The sequence below is a fragment of the Hevea brasiliensis genome, chromosome 9, assembly GCF_030052815.1.
Source record: "Hevea brasiliensis isolate MT/VB/25A 57/8 chromosome 9, ASM3005281v1, whole genome shotgun sequence".
NCBI lineage: Eukaryota > Viridiplantae > Streptophyta > Magnoliopsida > Malpighiales > Euphorbiaceae > Hevea > Hevea brasiliensis.
In genome coordinates this window covers 98,122,113-98,141,659 of record NC_079501.1, presented here as the reverse complement: position 1 = coordinate 98,141,659, position 19,547 = coordinate 98,122,113, and positions in this window count along the sequence as shown.

Below are 19,547 nucleotides of genomic sequence, written 5' to 3'. Positions count from 1 at the left end.
GAAAGACTCAGTCTTAAGCTGAATACTTTAAAAGGTCGAGAGGAGAGTTCTTACCCAATCCTCATTTAAACAAAAACACGAAGATCGGAGGAGAGTTCTTATTTGAGATCCTTCATTAAAAACCTTAAACCAAATATTTTTAAGATGTCGGGGGAGAGTTCTTACCCAATCCTCATTCAAACAAAACACAGAGATCGGAGGAGAGTTCTTATCCAAGATCCTTCATTAAAAACCTTAAACCAAATATTTTAAGAGGTCGGGGGAGAGTTCTTACCCGATCCTCATTCAAACAAAAACACGGAGATCGGAGGAGAGTTCTTATCCGAGATCCTTCATTAAAAACCTTAAACCAAAAATTTTAAGAGGTCGGGGGAGAGTTCTTACCCGATCCTCATTCAAACAAAAACACGGAGATTGGAGTAGAGTTCTTATCCGAGATCCTTCATTAAAAACCTTAAACCAAATATTTTAAGAGGTCGGGGGAGAGTTCTTACCTGATCCTCATTCAAACAAAAACACGGAGATCGAAGAAGAGTTCTTATCCGAGATCCTTCATCAAAAACCTCAAACCAAATATTTTAAGAGGTCGGAGGAGAGTTCTTACCCGATCCTCATTTAAATAAAAACTCGGAGATCGGAGGAGAGTCCTTATCCGAGATCCTTCATCAAATTTTAAACCAAACACCTTAAGAGATCGAGGGAGAGTTCTTACCTGATTCTCGCTTAAATTAAAACAGGGAGATCGGAGGAGAGTTCTTATCCGAAATGTCCCAACTCTTAATAAATATATCTAAAGATCGGGAGAAGTTCCCCGTCTGAGCTCCCTTAACAAAATTCAAACTAAATGACATAACCCCAATACATAAGACAAAATCACTCAAACACTTATTCACTAAAGGGCCATCTCACGAACTTGTATTCCTGGGCAACCCAAGATAGGTGAAATATCAAATATCCCTTTATTTTGCACAAAGGATTAACATTATCACTATCCTAACCCCCTAATTACCCTTTTGATTTATAAAAGAGCATAACATTAAATCTGTTTACCTTCATTGAGAGACGAGGCGGGGTGCCTAATACCTTTCCCGCCTGTATATGGACCTCGAACCTAGAATCTCTATTTTCGAAGTGGTTTCTTTTAAATTTATTTTCATGAATGGTTTTCTTTAATTTCCCTCAAATTTAAAGTGGCTACTCCTTACTCTTTCTTACTTCGGTGAAGATCTTTCATCTAGGCGACCGCAAAATACCTTGCGACAGCTTAGCGACTCCACTGGGGAATTGTTTTTTTTACCCTGGTTTAGAGGTCCAAGAATAGATTTAGTTATACGCTCATATAAATTGAATTCGTAATTAGGGGGGGTTTAATTTGCAAAATTTGAAATCTCGATATGTTGATTTGTTATTGTTCTAACCATTTTTGCTTGTCTTATTTCCCATAGCAACTTTCGTCCTCACAAAGGGAAGAGGTAAATATGTCCCTTCACACACTGAGTACTGACACAATATCCTCACACACACTTCAGCCCTATACCCAGACTTTCTCACCCTTTAGGAAAGTAGGAGGGAGTCATGTAGCGGTACCCGTGGGTTTTACCCCGTTAGTATCCGTGAAGGCTTCTGCTCAGATTGAAACTCGTTCTATTTACTGTGATACCCGTGGAACTCTCCCGTTAGTATCATGATGATGGAATGGGGCTCTACTGTTTACAGTAGGGGCAATTTGGGAACCTGTGACTTTTAGAAAATTAGACCTTAAGCTAAACTATCACAATAGCTAGAAGCCGTAGCAATCTATGTCATAAGATAGAAATATTCGATTAGATAGCACTTACCCGGTACTAGGATTTTCTCTATTTTAGGACAAAAGGAACATACTTGCTCTCACCCTACTCTTTTTGTGTTTTCTCATATTCTATTTTTAAGGGCAATTTTGAATCATACCGTTAGGAGGATCTGCACATTTTTCTACTTTGATAAATGTGTAGGTATCACCCTACAATATAATTCAAAATTGCCTGAACTTATCCTGCTAACAAGTTTTCTCCACAGGCATCACAGAATCAAGGTCTGTAAAAGAATAATCATCAATTTTGACATGGCATCCTCGAGTCAGTCGGCGGAAAAAGTTCCTAGACCAGAATAGAATGCTAAACCATGGTCTGGACCGCCTCATAGTTCAGTGCCCCCGCAAAGTGATGTCACCAGGGCAGATACTAGCCTGTTACCTCTATTAGACCTAAAGAAAGTTGAGGTCAGAATGACCGGTCTCGAGGTTTTATCTAGTAGTTGGAGGTCGCTTCCCGATCACGTCAAGGCAAAGTTCGAGGAAAAATACGGAAGGATTGCAACCTTGATACGGGTCAAAATCCAAGTTCTGGCACTAAAGGTGATGCTGTCAATTTGGAATCCTAGGTATGGGGTGTTCTCCTTCAATGACATCGATACAACCCCTACTATGAAAGAATATCAGGCGCTGCTAGAAATTCCTTATGTGGCATAGAATCGGATCTACTTACACCTCGAGCATAGGAAGACCTAGAAACGGTTCGCACATATGTTGGGGATTCCCCCGGAAGAAGCAAAGGCAAGAGAAACTATCAAAGGGAACACACACGGGTGATATTGCACCTACCTCAAGAAGCAGTTGGACCTATACATCCGAGATGAACAATGGGAGCAAGCTTCATTAGCACTAGCTTTGGGGATCTATGGCCTGATCTTATTTCCCGGGCCTTTGGGAATTATAACCTGCAGTGTCACGGAGATATTCTGGGTAGTAAAAAAGTTGAAGGTCAACCCAATACCGGCAATCCTTGCGAAGACTCTGTTGACTCTTACTTACTGTAGACAACAAGGCAAGGGATCCATTAAGTGCTGTTCTCAATTGTTACACCTATGGATCATCAGTCACATGTGCCCTATAAAGACAAAGGGGTTGACTTGGTACCCAGACCAGCCTCTTATTGAGAAAATGACCAAATTAGTAATCAATCCAAAGGACGAGCTGCAGTGGCAAGAACGGATTCTAAGCTTCAGTAGTCACAACTACCACTGGAGGAAATTGTGGGCGCTAGGTCTACCTATTTTGTTCAGCACGGGGATTAATTGTTCAGTATCTTTAATCGGAGTAACCGGATATACGAGTTACGTCCCAGCATTGGTAATGAGGCAGTTCGGCTCAACTCAGTCCGCACTCAGTATTGAAGAATACCATCAAGGTCACTTCTACCATGAGCTCGGTAGTGAGGAGGAATTGAAAGTTGCCCGCAAATCCTGGGAGAGCATCACTATGATGGAGAGATTGCCTAAAGGTCCGAGTGCTACGGAAGATTATCTTAAATGGAGGGCCAGCAGGGATCAAGGACACCCAGCTGCCGAGCCAACGGAACTCAAAGGTAACATCCCCCATCGGAACTTCCTTTCAGAAGAAGCTAACGCTCGTTTGGTCGACTCTCTACAAAAGGCAGATACCGAGAACCAGCAATTACAAGAACGGGTAAAGCAGTTGGAGTACCAACAGCAGGTCCTCAAAAGAGAGGTAAAAAGGCTCAGGACTGAAAAAGTAGGGTTTGAGGAGCAGGAAATGCAATGGGAAAGAGAAAAGATCTTTCTCCAAGACACAATAAAGGAAGCAGGAGTTCGGAGTAACGAATTACAAGAAAAAATGAAGTATCAAGAGATACTCATGGAAGAGTATAAACAAGAGGGTAAACAGAAGAAGCTCGAACTGAAGGAGCAAGCACAGCTTATCAATGATATTCTGAAAGAATATGCTAAAGAAAGAAAGGAAAAAGAAAGACAAGCTACTCTCCATCAAGTGCTAAGAGAAAATGTTGGCCAGCTGGAGAAAATGATAGCACAAGGGAAACAAGAGCTCTTGCCAAAATCCGAGTATGCCCTGAAGATATTCGACCCCGCCAGACAAGAAGAAAGGCTTTATGAGTATCTCAAAAGATGTCATTATATTATAAAGAGTCTCCCTGAGCCTAGGCCAATGTAAAGAGTGCTATGTATGAACTATTCGATTAATGAAATAACTTTGGCCCATTGTTTAGCAAAATTGTGAATGAATAGTATGACTCCCGTAGGAACTATCCTCGTTAGGGTTATGCGAAAAGTTGAATGCGCCATATGAACAAGTATCATAGACACGCATTCAATCCAGTCATTCACCGTCAGACTATCGAGCGATGCCATGATAAAATTAATACAATTATCCTTCTACAGATCTCATTCCTGGCTTTCAGATGCCACCGTATCCTTTGTCCAAATCAGGACCTTTAGATTTTAACAAAATTCGAAATTCATTAAAAGACTTTTTTTCTCACACAGGAAATCAACATTGCTTCAAGCAAAGCAAGCCTGACCAAACAAGCAGTTCAACCAAGACGAGTGTACTTAACAAGATCACAAACGAAGAAGCTAATGGAAGACCAGGAACAAGTCCAGAACCTACAGGGATAAGTTTTTGAATTAAGAGACCAAGTCTCAGAGCTCATGAAACTGATGAGGGAAATATGCCAAAATAAACCTGCATCAGAGCCAAACTTGCCACTACCTCCCCCACCTCCTACAACGGTTGATTCTCACCAAGCTTTAACCTCTTTTACTTTTCAACCACTTATTAACCGACAATCACTGTCAATCTGACTCCCCTGAATAATGACCTACCCTTCCCCTACTACCCGGCTGTCTCAAATACCGAGCCATACCCTTCAATCCCAATCCCTTTAGTTCACCTTGCCCCTTATTTCCCAACTGGGAGAATAGCTCATGCAGTAGGAGGAAAAAGTAAAATAAGAGAGAATGAGAAGTTATCTATTCTAGAAGAGAGATTAAGAGCAATAGAGGGACTGAATATGTATGATTCAGTAGATGTATCGTCGCTGAGACTGGTACCAGATGTGGTAGTACCACCCAAGTTCAAGGTTCCGGACTTCGACAAATACATCGAAAACTCAGACCCTCGCATTCACTTAGCTACTTACATTGCCAAGATGTCCGCCCTAACAGAAGATGATAGACTCCTGGTCCACTTCTTCCGTGAGAGTCTCTTCGGAGCAGCCCTGAGATGGTGTATTCAGTTAGACAGGAGCAAACTACACTCCTGGAAAGATTTGGCCGACGCCTTTCTGAAATAGTACAAATTTAACTGTGACGTCGCCCCCACGAGGAGAGACCTCTAAAATCTGATGCAGAGAGAAAGGGAAGGCTTCAAGGAGTATGCCCAGAGGTGGAGAGAGAAAGCAGCGGAGGTCTATCCTCCGGTTACTGACAATGAACTTTGCTCCTTGTTCATTGAGACATTAAAGGCTCTGTATTTCAATCTGATAATTGGAAACACCTCCAACAGCTTCTCAGACATCATTCAAGCTGGCGAGAGAATTGAAGCTAACCTCAGGTTAGGACGATTACAGGAGTTGACTAAGAATCCTGCAAAGAAGACTACCTGTTTTGGCAAAAAGAAAGAAGGTGATGTGCATTCCATCACCCGACAAACCCAACCTTTATTCCCTTAGAATAATTTTCGGCCATGTCCTCCTTCTCATGGCCCGACAATTGCAAACATTCTACCCCCTTTCCCAAGTTATCCTCATCCACGCCCACAATACACAAACAGCTTACCAACCCCGACCACCTCCTCAACCTATTCAATCAAGACCACCTCGAAATAATCCTAGACCATAGAGAAACCCTGATCCACCTCTTCCCCTCCCACTCATCGAAATATACCGATACCTCGTCGGTATAAATCAAATAGTGCCAATCCCCCTTGATCCAATTCAGCCATCATACCCCAGGTGGTATGATGCCAGTGCCCGATGTGAGTATTATGGAAGGGCACTCGAACACTCAACTGATAACTGAGGGCCCTTAGGGGAAGGGTACAGGCCCTGATTAGAAATGAGTGGTTGAAGATTGAAGGGAATGGCTCTCTCCCCAACGTCACTTCAAACCCTCTACCTAATCATGATACAAGCAGTGGTGTGAACATGATAGAGTCCGGGGATGAAAAGTCAACCGCAGAGATGGATCGACTGATTCCTCACTTTGAGGAAATTTTTGTTATGGCAGTGAGGGAAGGCTACCTTTTCCCTTAGGCATCAGGATCATAAAGGGGTACGGGATGTCCTTACCATGGAGGAGCAGCTGACCATGAGCTGCGCGACTGTGAGGGATTCCGGCAAGAGGTCCAGAACTTCCTGTCCCTTAAAATTTTGAGATACCAAACAAGGTCGAAAGTGGAAAATGAAATAAATGCGGCCAAATTCAGCCAGAATGCCTCCACCTCCAATCCCAGATTAACCTTCTCCGCCACCAATCCACCAACACCACCACCACCAGTAACAGTCATCCGAACCCCACCTCAGCTCCCTGTCACAAATACTCATGCTGTACCTTGGAACTACAATTTCCAAGTCTTCACTCAAGAAGCATCTAGCAGTACATCAGCTCCTAACCTTACCTATGCTCCACCCTTGACACCTCCTAAACCGTGCTTCGCCCCTCACGAGCACTTCAGAATGACTTATACCGGACCCTCTGGCAATGCTACTCCTCAATCAAAACCCGAACCTGTCACTACCAGTAACTTCTCCCCACCTGAGCAAGAGGTAGAATTTATAACACGGAGTGGGAGATGTTACGGGAATGACAAGAAGGAAAAGAAAAGAGGAAAAGTAAAAATGGGAGAGCCACAAGAGAGCACAGAAGAGGAGGTTGAGAAAGTTGAGAAAGGGGAACCTGCTGGATCGAGTGGAGAAGAGGAGTTGTTGCTTCAAATAATGAAGCAAAGTGAATATAATATTGTCGATCAACTGAGGAAGACGCCTGCCTGGATTTCATTGTTGTCATTGATCTTAAGCTCGAAAGTAAGCTCGAAAGTACATCGCCAAGCCCTACAAAAGATTCTGGATCAGGCCTTTGTAAACCCTGATATCACACCGGAGTAATTCGAGAAAATAGTGGGACAAATTCAGGCATCCAGTTTCGTCACTTTCTCGGAAGAGGAGATAGACCCGACTGGTTTGAAGCACACCAAGGCTTTGCACGTGACAGTCAAATGCAAGGGGTGCATAGTCACCAAGGTTCTGATTGACAATGGATCTGCGCTTAACGTCTTGCCCAATGCCACCTTGGCAAGGCTACCTGTCAACCGATCAAACATACATCAAAGTGCCATGGTGGTAAGAGCCTTTGACGGCACAAGGAGGGAGGTACTGGGAGACATTGACTTGCTGCTTCAAATCAGGGCATGCACATTCAACGTCACATTCCAAGTGATGGACATTGAACCTACATACACCATGCTGCTAGGGAGACCTTAGATCCATTCAGCAAATGCCGTACCTTCGACCTTGCATTAGAAAATTAAATACATCATGGACAGCAGAATCATCACTGTGAAGGGCGAGGAAGCCATGCTGGTCACCAAGCCGCAATCACTCCCTTATGTGGAAGCAGCTGAAAAGTCCTTGAAAGTCCTTTCCAGGCTCTAGAGTTGCAAGAAACTATCCTGAGGGATGAAGGGGCTACAACTATGGTTGCAAAGGTGATGCTTAAGAGCGGATATGAGATAGGCAAGGGGTTAAGCGCCACATTACAGGGGATTGTTGAACCCATACAGGCTATCCAGAAGATTGGCCGTTTCGGCCTGGGATTTGAGGAAGATGCTCTTATGGATGGGCGATTTTGGAGGAGGAACATCCTTCGGGATTAGAGATTTGACCAGAGAGTCGGGAAAATGAAGGTTGTCTCCAAAATCACAGATGTCTTCACCAAACCAATCCTCGAGAATCCCGAGAAGGGTAAAGAATCACCCGAATAACCATCTATTAATGTCATACAACTGGACTCCCTATATGAAGCCCTGATCTCACCAATTGATGAGGGGCAAGAACTGGATAATTGGGAAGCAGAGGACCTTCCTGTGCTTAATCTCGAGTAAAGTACATTTTGTTATCTTCACTTGATCATTTTGTCCATGGTGACAAGTGCAATGCTGTAAATGGACCATTTTCTTATAATTCAAATATTAATGAATTAATAGCGCATTTTGCATCCTATTCTCATTTCCTTTTTTGAAATCCATTCTTATAATATATTCCACTTTCGTTTCTTCAGGACCATTCATCAATTAACGCCTAATAATTCAATAGACTCAGAAATTCCTCTTGTTAATTTTGAAATTCCCATAACTGCCATTACTTCAAGTGCTTCTGAAGAGGAACTTATAGAAGAAAGGGGTGAAAGAGACGAATCTTCCCTAGTGCCCTGTGGGGACGAAACGCACACCATAAATCTAGGCACAGAAGAAATAAAGAGGAAACTAAAGTTGTGGGAAGTAAAGAATTAGAAGATATGGTCAGTTTGCTCAAAGAATTCCTGGACGTATTTTCATGGAGCTATGACGATATGACCGACTTAGACCCTCACATAGTGACGCACAAAATTCCCCTAATCCCTGGGATAATTGCGATAAAACAGAAGTTAAGAAGAATGAATCCCGACACCCTCCTCAAGGTTAGGGATGAAGTCAAAAAGCAGTATGATGCCGGATTTTTGGAAGTGGTCAAGTACCCTCAGTGGATAGCTAATGTGGTCTCTGTAATGAAGAAGGACGGGAGAGTCAGGGTGTGTATTGATTACAGGGATCTCAATAAAGCAAGCTTGAAGGATGATTTCCCTCTCCCACACATAGACGTGCTAGTAGACAATGCTGCAAGATTAGGTAGATTGTTCGTGTATTGATGGGGCATCCGGATACAACCAGATCCCCATGGATGAAGAAGACAAAGAGAAAACCGCTTTCATCACTCAGTGGGGGGTATTCTGTTATTGGGTCATGCTATTTGGGTTAAAGAATGCTGGGGCTACCTACCAACGCGCTATGGTCACGTTATTCCACGATATAATGCACAAAGAAGTGGAGGTGTACATGGATAACATAATTATCAAATCCAAGGAGGGCGAAAGTCATGTACAAGTGCTGAGGAAAGTATTCGAAAGGCTCATAAAGTATCAACTGAAGTTGAACCAGCCAAATGTGTGTTTGGAGCTAGATCTGGAAAGCTGTTGGGATTCATAGTGAGTGAGAAGGGAATAGAAGTAGATCCAGACAAAGTTCGAGCCATTCAAGAAATGCCATCCCCAAAAATAGAAAGGGAGGTGCGCAGTTTTCTGGGGAAGCTGAACTACATTTCAAGATTTATTTCCAACCTCACTGCTAAAGCTGAACCCATCTTTAGACTACTCAGAAAGAACAACACCTCTCAATGGGATTTAGTTTGTCAAAAGGCTTTCGAGAAAATTAAGTGATACCTGTCAAACCCGCCGATATTGGTCCCTCCAGTAGCGGGAAGGCCGTTGATTCTATACATGGCAGTCTAACAGAATTCAATGGGATGTGTTTTGGGGAAGCATGATGATACAGGGCGAAAGGAGAGGGCCATTTATTACCTAAGCAAGAAATTCAATGATTGCGAGTTAAGGTACTCTTTCCTAGAGAAAACTTGTTGCGCATTGGCCTGGACAGCAAATCGACTTAAACACTACATGTTGAATCATAAGACATGGCTCATCTCCTGGATGGATCCCATCAAGTATGTATTTGAAAGCTCATTTTTGCCAAGTAGGATAGCAAAATGGCAAGTCATACTTTCACAATATGACATTGTCTATATGACCAGGAAAGCAGTAAAAGGTAACGTAATCGCTGATCTCCTAGCAGAAAACCCTATCCAAGATTATGAAGCCCTGGATTTCGAGTTCCCTAATGAGCATGTTAACGAAGTCAACGGTGAGGAAAAAGAACCAGCAGATGTATGGGAAATGTATTTTGACGGAGCTGTCAATTTGTCTGGTAGTGGGATTGGAACGGTGCTGGTATCCCTAACGGAAAACACTTCCCAATAGCTATCAAGTTAAGATTTGACTGCACCAACAACGTCGCAGAATACGAAGCCTGTGTGATGGGTTGACAGGCTGCCATCGAAATGAAAGTCAGGAAGTTGGAGGTATATGGAGATTTGGCCTTGATCATTTATCAAGTCAAAGGAGAATGGCAAACCAAGGACCCGAAGTTGATCCCATATCAGAAGTACCTGATGGAATTGATCAAAAAATTTGAAGAGATTTCTTTCACTCACCTCAGTCGGGACAAGAATCAATTCGCAGATGCTTTAGCCACCCTGGCTGTCATGGCTCAAATAGAAGAGGGGCAGACGACTCAAGTATTGCAGATCAAAGCAAGGGGTGAGCCAGCTTACTGTTTCATGGCCGAGAAAGAAATTGATGGCAAACCCTGGTACCATGATATCCAGGTCTATGTCAAAACCAGGGAATACCCTCCAGGGGCAAGCAGAAACGAAAAGAGAATGATCAGGAGACTAGCTTTGGGATACTTCTCCAGTGGTGAAATTCTGTACAAAAAGAGCTCCAATGGCGAACTGTTGAGATGCGTGGATGCAAAAGAAGCAAAGAAGATCCTTTTTGAGACTCATGAGGGGAATTGTGCAACCCATGCTAATGAACATATGATGGCCAAGCAAATCATGAGACGAGGATACTTCTGGACACCTATGGAGAAAGATTGCATCGAGTACTTTCGGAAATGTCATAAATGTCAAATCTATGCGGATCCGATAAATGTTCCGCCTCACCAATTGTTCAACCTCATCTCGCCATGGCCTTTTGCAATGTAGGGAATCGACGTGATTGGTCTCATTAACCCCAAGGCATCCAATGGGCATAGGTTTGTCCTGGTAGCTATTGACTATTTTTCTAAATGGGTCGAAGCGACGTCATATGCCCACATCACGCAGAACACATTCCTCAAATTCCTCCGAAATAATATCATCTGCCGACACGGCCTCTCCAGTGAAATCATCACTGACAACGCCAAGAATTTGAACGGTTCGAAGGTCCAAAGTTTATGTGACTAATACAAGATCCGACATCTCAATTCTTCACCATACCGTCCCCAGATGAATGGAGAGGTGGAAGCCGCTAACAAAAATCTCAAGAGGATCATCCGAAAAATGACCATTACCTATAGAGATTGGCATGATATGCTTCCCTACGCCCTTCACGCATACCGGACTTCCGTAAGGACATCAACTGGGGCAACTCCATACTCGCTGGTTTATGGAATGAAAGTTGTTTTGCCTATTGAAGTAGAAATTCCTTCCCTGAGGATTCTAAAAGAATCAGGAATTGATGAGTCAGAGTGGATCCAATCAAGGTTGGACCAATTGAATTTACTGGATGAGAAAAGGCTAGCAGCAGCATGTCATGGGCAACTATACCAGAGGAGAATGACTAGGGCATTTAACAAAGGCATTCGCCTGCGTGAATTTCAACCAAGAGATCTGGTCCTGAAAAAGGTGCTCCCGAATCAAAACGATGCCCGGGGTAAATGGTCGCCAACTTATGAAGGACCTTACGTGATTAAAAAGGCATTTTCTGGTGGGGCCTTGATCTTGACCCATATGGACAGAGAAGAATTTCCAAGACCCATGAATGCCGACACTGTCAAAAGGTATTGTACCTAAAAATAAAAAAAAATAAAAAAAGAGGGGGTAGGGGTGAAAACTCGAAAGGGCGCTCCTAGCAAAATATGCAAAAGAAGGCGAAAACCCGGAAGGGCGCTTTCTGTAAAATGAGTGAAGGGTGAAAACTCGAAAAGGCACCCTGAAAAAGCAATAAAAAAACTAGGGGTGAAAACCCGAAAGGGCGCCTTTAGAACCAAAATGGAGAAATAGGAAGGGATACTGGACCAGGGAAGGAAATAAATCGACATGGTATGAATGTTCGTCAATAGAGTACTTAAAATAATGGCAGTTAAGGGACTTCAAAGTCGATTACAAGAAATCTGTGAGATCCATTCTTGTACCTTTTTTTCTTTGAAACTGTACCTTTTTCTCTCAAGCTATAATAAAGTCATCCTTTTACTTTAATCTATCTTCTTCACACATTTGCATTTTAATTTATTGTTTTGCTTACACTCAGATTTATCTTTCTCGTATACTCACACTCTAATGCTGTCTTTTGCACGCTATTAATCTATTAAAATTTTGTCATAAGATTAGGATTTGGATATTGATAACCTCATGTACTTTGCTAAGAGATTTGCAGGGACTGATCGATAGCAAAAAAAAAAAAAAAACTAAGGGTGAAAACCCGCAAGGGCGCTTCTAGTCAAATACGCAGAGGGAAAGTGAAAATCTGCAGGGGCACTTTCTGCAAAATAAGAAGAAAATCGAGAACAGGAAAGTGATCCAAGGAAGTGAATAAAAAGGGGAAGTCGTAGGTCAAGTCTTGAGACTTGTCCTCCATTAATCATTTATCTTCGGGATCCTGTTAAGTACACTTCGTCGCGGAAGAACTTCTCATGTCAGGTTAGGCTTACTTTGTAAGTATTTTAATTTTCAGCATTTAAATTTCCTGTCATCAACCTCTGGTTCCTTGATCCAAGTTGATTTTAATTTTCGCAATTTAAATTCCTGTCATCAACCTCTGGTTCCTTGATCCAAGTTGATTTTAATTTTCGCATTTCAAATTCCTGTCATCAACCTCTGGTTCCTTGATCCAAGTTGATTTTAATTTTCGCATTTTAAATTTCTTGTCATCAACCTCTTGTTCCTTGATCCAAGTTGATTTTAATTTTCGCATTTTAAATTCCTGTCATCAACCTCTAGTTCCTTAATCCAAGTTAATTTTAATTTTCGCATTTCAAATTCTTGTAATCAACCTCTGGTTTCTTGATCCAAGTTGATTTTAATTTTCGCATTTTAAATCTCTGTCATCAACCTCTGGTTCCTTGATCCAAGTTGATTTTAGTTTTCGTGCATTTAAATTTCCGAGTTGATTTTAATTTTCGCATTTAAATTCCTGTATCAACCTCTGGTTCCTTGATCTAAGTTGATTTTAATTCCTAACTTTAACTTCCAAGTCAAATTTAGAGTCTCAACATTTTAATTTTTGATACCCAATCACCCAAAATATGGGTCTGAATCTTTACATAATTCCTATACGGGAAAATTTTAATCCCTTCAATAGAAATTATGTAAAGAGGGGGCAGCTGTCGACACCATATTTTGCCCGATCACCGAAGTCAATGAACTTTGAAAATTGACCCCCAACTGACATTCTTCGGTTACAAGTACCTTGATTAGGAAATAAACCGATCCCGCATCTAGTCAAATGCTTTCCGATCTCTCAACAAAGAAGATCACACCAATATCAGGTCCCCATGCCATCCAATCTCATTTCCGATCTCTCCTTTATAAATATTGTGGAAAATCGTTTAATAAAGTTAATGTTTCAGTCCGACTTAATGGTGTTTTCGATCTTAAGTGTTCAAATCAAGTTTCCAATTTTAATGATCTCAAGTTCTATCCGATGTTTGGTCTCGGCTTAGGCCGATCTCTTGGTTACAATATTCTTCCGACCTCTTATACCTAGATTAATAATCGCTGTTAAGTTTGATGTCCTAATACGTTCGAACAATCAAGTACTCATACAATTTGGATACTTTCCGATCTCATCAAGGAATTGAACAAAAGGGATTTCATTTCATATCAAAATAAAGGTTACAAGTCATTCGACTGGAGGGTCACCCCCAGCCTGTTCTCCAGGTATAATGAAATTTCACTCAGTCTCTCTCTCTCTCTCTCTCTCTCGGTTTCCTCCTCGCTCTCCTCTTCGTCTTGAGGAGCCAGATCCACCATCCACGAGAAGTCTTCCCCGGGGTAACGCCTCTTAAGCTCAGCCAGAAGATCGCTGTGAGCATTCATATAGGCACCAGCTTCCCTCATCACAGCCTCTTCTTCTTTCGCTCTGATCTCTTCGGTAAGGCGAGCAACGTCAGCAGTTCGGAGCGCCCGAGCTTCCCCAAGTTCACAAGCCTGATCGGCCAACTTATCCTCATAGGATTTCATCCGACCTTCGATTTCAGCAATGTAGCCATGGGCAGATGAAAGTTGGGCTTGGGCAGAAGCTGCATCCTGGATTGCTTTTAGAATTTCTTGCCTCAGAAGAAGAGCCTTTTCCCTGATTATATGCTGGTTCACCAGGCTCTTTACACTCAAACTCATCGTCTGGGCCAGGAGATCATCAATGCTACTCAGGAGCAGCCTGTTCCAATCCTCCTGGAGGCAAATGGAAGCTCCCAGAACCTTGGCCAAGCCCGGATTCTCCCAAACTGATCGGTTCTTCTCTAAGGAATGAATAAGGACCTGGGCACCTCGAGACAGGGTCCTCACAGTAAGTTGGGAAGGCCCACCTTCCGCACTAGAAGGAACAGGTGGAGGTGGTGGCTCTTCTTGTCAAGGGAGAGAAGGAGCTACTTTTAATTCTGAGATTGGTTGCCTCGAAGGTCGGGACGAGTCTCCCGAATCCCGCCTTGGCGTCTGTGATGCCGCAGCGATCTTCATTTCTCGTACCTTTCAGGAGACTTCTCTTTTCCGCTTGTGGCTCTCCTTTGCGCCTTCGCCTCCAGCCATTTCTGCATAGAAAAACAGTTAGTGAGATTACCTAAACCGGGAGACTAAAGATTTAGGTTATACCGGTCCCGGGTCCGAGGCCAGAGAGTTGCAGTTCATAGTTTTCATTAGCAATCATCCGCATCAGCCACCATTTCAGTTCAGCCATAACAGCGTATAGGCACTAATACTTTTAAGTGGCCGCCTGATCCTTTAATTCCATTACCATAGCACCCACATCCCTGCTCAGGGCGATCTTCTTGGGAATTGATGGGCCCAGATGCTGCCAGCTACGTGGGAAACTCTCAAAACCATTCGGAATCTTGCTCCTCAATATAAAGAAGCGATTCTTCTAATTTTTTTGTGAAGAGGAGAGATCGGTAAAAAACCCACAGTGCGATTTGGCTTGGAAGAACCAATGCTCATCGTCCTTTCGACGAGTAAGTCTATGCAGCTCAGCAAAAACCTTTGCTATAGGCTCGAGCTTCTTGGCTCGGCATAAGCCTCTGAAAGCCACCAGAATTCGCCATGAGGTCGAATGTACTTGGGCTATACATACGTGGTGGAACTTCAGAATGTCCTTGAAGAAGTTGTCAAGAAGAAACCAGAGCTCGGCTTTTAATTGCTCTTCATATATCATGATCGCATCATTTTCTTCAAAGAAGTGATCGGCTCGGAGATCGCCATGGCATCTGATAAGCTCATATGAGTCGGTCCAAAGGTTGTACTCTTGACTGAACGACTGCAGATTGGTTTCTTGGAGGATCGACGACAACTGATCCACGGGAAGATTTTCTCTCCCAGAGGAATGTGTTCGTCTTGATTGTGCCGCTTGACCACGGGCTGAAACAGAGGTCGTAGGAGGCTCAGGGAGCCCACTCGACCTAATCACCTCGACTTCATCCGATGACCACGAGACATGAACGGAAGGAGGGTTCGCCGCTCTCTGACCCTCGGCGCCGCTCATTTTCAAAGAAATGAAAGAAGTTTGACTAAGAGAAAGATCAAAACCCTTACCGGAATGTGATCAGCGTTGGAAAAACTTGAAGAAATGAGAGAATTTTGGAATCGCTCACAAAGTGCTGAAAATGACATAAGGGAGCAACTGACTGACCCTTCCCCTATTTATACCCATCTGAGCATTCAATGCTCACAGTGTCCCAAGCGACGCATCGGTTACGGAATCCACCCGCTTCCCTAACACGTCGCAGGAAGATTCCAGAAACACCATAAATAAAATAAAAGGAAATCGGCTGGTTAAGATCGTCGGATTAAGGCTGATGTTCAGAGTTACAGATCGGCTAAGGGTGATTTAATTAGGAACTAGATCGGATATGCACATCAGAGATCGAAAAATAACCAATGCAATAATTAAATGACAACTGTCAAATAAAATTTCATTTCATTTCCAAAAGGTCAAATTAAATCATTTAGGCGGTCTCAAGAGATCGGATTACATCATTAAGAACCTTTAAAGAACAGATTACATCATTTGGGCGATCTCTAAAGATCGGCATTACATCCTACCTAGTAGGGACCTATGTCAAAGCCTAGTCTTGTGGCTGAATCAAAAGATGTGTTTGATCAGAAAGCCAGCCATAGGCATCGGATAGATGTGCAACTCAGATGGAGTGACTATGACTCTCATGATGATGAGAGGAGTCATCGTCGATGTCATCGATCAGAACCAAGCCGCAGTCGGGATGCCTGATGTGGTGAGGAGCCAAATGAACTTTAAAAGGCGGTTACCTATATTTAGAGGGAAATTAGCAGTTCTCTCACCCGAAATCAGTTCACCGATTATATCGGTAGATCGATTCGAGATCGGCACGATCGATATTTTTGATCTGGATTGGTAAATTTGTCCGGTTCTCTCACTGTCATCAGATGTTGTTCTCATGATTCTCCGATCACCGGGATCATAAATTTTCAGTCAAGGAACAAAGAGAACAATCGGAAAAAGATCAAAAGCGGTCACCATAGCCGGAATTATTACCGGAGAAACTTGGACAGGAGAAGTGAAAAATGGGAAGAGGAGAAATGGAATGTGGGAGAAATTCCTCGCTAAGGCATATATATAGAGAGTCTGAGCATTTATTACTTGCGGAAACCGAAGCGGATGCATCGGTAACCGAAGAATTAAATGCATTGACTGAGGCAACTCGAATAGAGGGGAAGGTTCTAGAATGGGAAAGATCGGGAGAAGGGCCCGGTAGAAGAGATCGGAAAAGAGTCATTATAGATCGGAAGAAATAAGAGATCGGAATGCACGAAGAGGATAAGATAACTTCCAATAACTCTCCACACAATCAGAGCAGAGGTAGTTAAAGTGTTGCAGGCGTGATCAAATCTTCACCGCACGCCTCATTTGCAGAATCGCCCACATTGCTGACAGACGCCAAAAATAGTTATGACAGTCCTGTACATCACAATCCCCACCGTTGATTATACTTGCAAGGATGAACTCGGAGCCCTTGGATCAAAAACAAACGACAGGTCCGGCGCCTTTTATTCGTAGCCCTCAGATCCATCTTGTAAGGAAGGATCCTAAGCCGTTGGATTGGGAAGAGAAAGGACGGATATTCTGGGTAGGATCCCAGCCGTCCATTTTGATTCCCTTTAATTTTCAAACATCGTATTATGTCCTTTTAAATCCAAACCTTCCGTCTCCCCAAAAGGAGATCTTGACCCTTCATTAGCAGCACCCGTTCCCTATAAATACCTGCATGCAATACTGTAGAGGGGACGGACAAAAAAAAGGTGGTGATTATAGTGGAAAGGCTCTGAAATCTAATTTAGCTTTGCTGCTTTGCCATTCTAAGCTTGCATGAAAATTGAGAAACTTCAGACACTAGTTTTCTCGAGTATCTCCATTGGTAGAGAGTTTTCGAACCATGAAATCCTTCATTTTCAGTTTATTCATCACTCTGCTATACCATTTCTGTTCAGTCTTGTCTTCATTACCCTATCACTTACATATTCTTCTCTCAGCTTGGCCCCATTCTGACCAGGTAGCCGTAGCTTCGACTTAACTGCATTTCAGCCTGGTTCTCGCAATCTCAAAGTAAGCATTGGTCCTGGAACCATCAGCCTTCAACGCAATGATATTTGTGATCTTCAAAGTCAGTTTGATAACTTCGACCTCACACAGGTAAGTATCTAGACTGTCACCTTTCCGAACGCTCTCGTTTTCTTCTCAAAATTCTCGTTAAGTTCAGTTATACTAAAAATCTCCATGCGGATCCTTTAGGCCAATAATTACTCTCTTGAGTTTACTCTTTCTATTCTCCAGTTCACGTTATTTATTTGTTCTTAGTTTTTTATTCCCTTCGAATATAGGTGATCCGGTTACAAGTAGCTTCTAGGTAATTTAGCGAAGTGTTGGTAACAATATCCTAACGTGATAGGGGGTCTTTTGAAATAAGTAAAATAATCAAAGAATGAATAGGAAATCAGGAAAAAAAAGTCATGAGGTTGGGCTATTAAGCAAGTCTAGGAAATAGCATAATAAAGCGGGAACCGAAATAAGGTTGGACCTCAGATTAGTAACCGAGAGAGATCGGATGTAGCTAGCCAAAGAGTTCGGACAAGGTAGTCATATACGAGATCGGTGAAAGACTCAGTCTTAAGCCGAATACTTTAAAAGGTCGGGGGGAGAGTTCTTACCTGATCCTCATTCAAATAAAACACGGAGATCGGAGGGGAGTTCTTATCCGAGATCCTTCATTAAAAACCTTAAACAAAATATTTTAAGAGGTCGGGGGAGAGTTCTTACCCGATTCTCATTCAAACAAAAACACGGAGATTGGAGGAGAGTTCTTATCCGAGATCCTTCATTAAAAACTTTAAACCAAATATTTTAAGAGGTCGGGGGGAGAGTTCTTACTCGATCCTCATTCAAACAAAACACGGAGATTGGAGGAGAGTTCTTATCCAAGATCCTTCATTAAAAACTTTAAATCAAATATTTTAAGAGGTCAGGGGAGAGTTCTTACCCGATCCTCATTCAAACAAAAACACGAAGATCAGAGGAGAGTTCTTATCCGAGATCCTTCATTAAAAACCTTAAACCAAATATTTTAAGAGGTCGGGGGAGAGTTCTTACACGATCCTCATTCAAACAAAAACACGGAGATCGGAGGAGAGTTCTTATCCGAGATCCTTCATTAAAAACCTTAAACCAAATATTTTAAGAGGTCGGGGGAGAGTTCTTACCCGATCCTCATTCAAATAAAAACTCAGAGATCGGAGGAGAGTTTTTATCCGAGATCCTTCATCAAATTTTAAACCAAACACCTTAAGAGATCGGGGGAGAATTCTTACCTGATTCTCGCTTCAATTAAAACAGGGAGATCAGAGGAGAGTTCTTATCCGAAATCTCTCAACTCTTAATAAATATATCTAGAGATCGGGAGAAGTTCCTCTTCCGGGCTCCCTTAACAAAATTCAAACTAAATGACATGACCCCAATACACAAGACAAATTCACTCAAATACTTATTCACTAAAGGGTCATCTCACGAACTTGTGTTCCTAGGCAACCCAAGATAGGTGAAATATCAAATATCCATTTATTTTGCACAAAGGATTAACATTATCACTATCCCAACCCCCTAATTACCCTTTTAATTTATAAAAGAGCATAACATTAAATCTATTTACCTTCATTCAGAGACGAGGCGAGGTGCCTAACACCTTCCCTGCCCGTATATGAACTCCGAACCTAGAATCTCTGTTTTCGAAGTGATTTCTTTTAAATTTATTTTCATGAATGGTTTTTTTTACTTTCACTCAAAATTAAAGTGGCGACTCCTCACTCTTTCCCACTTCGGTGAAGAGTTTTCGTCCAGGCAACCGCAAAATACCTTGCGACAATTGTTAACATGCTTTCCTTTTTTGTTTTAGAGTAATTTGCCATCCATTTCTAAAATTAACTAAAGTATGGTAAAAACTAATGAAAGTGCTGTGTTATTAATAAAACATAAACTCGATTATTAAGACATACTTCCATGGAACAATCATCAGCACAAGTCTCTCAATTTTCCTATTTCCTCTGAAG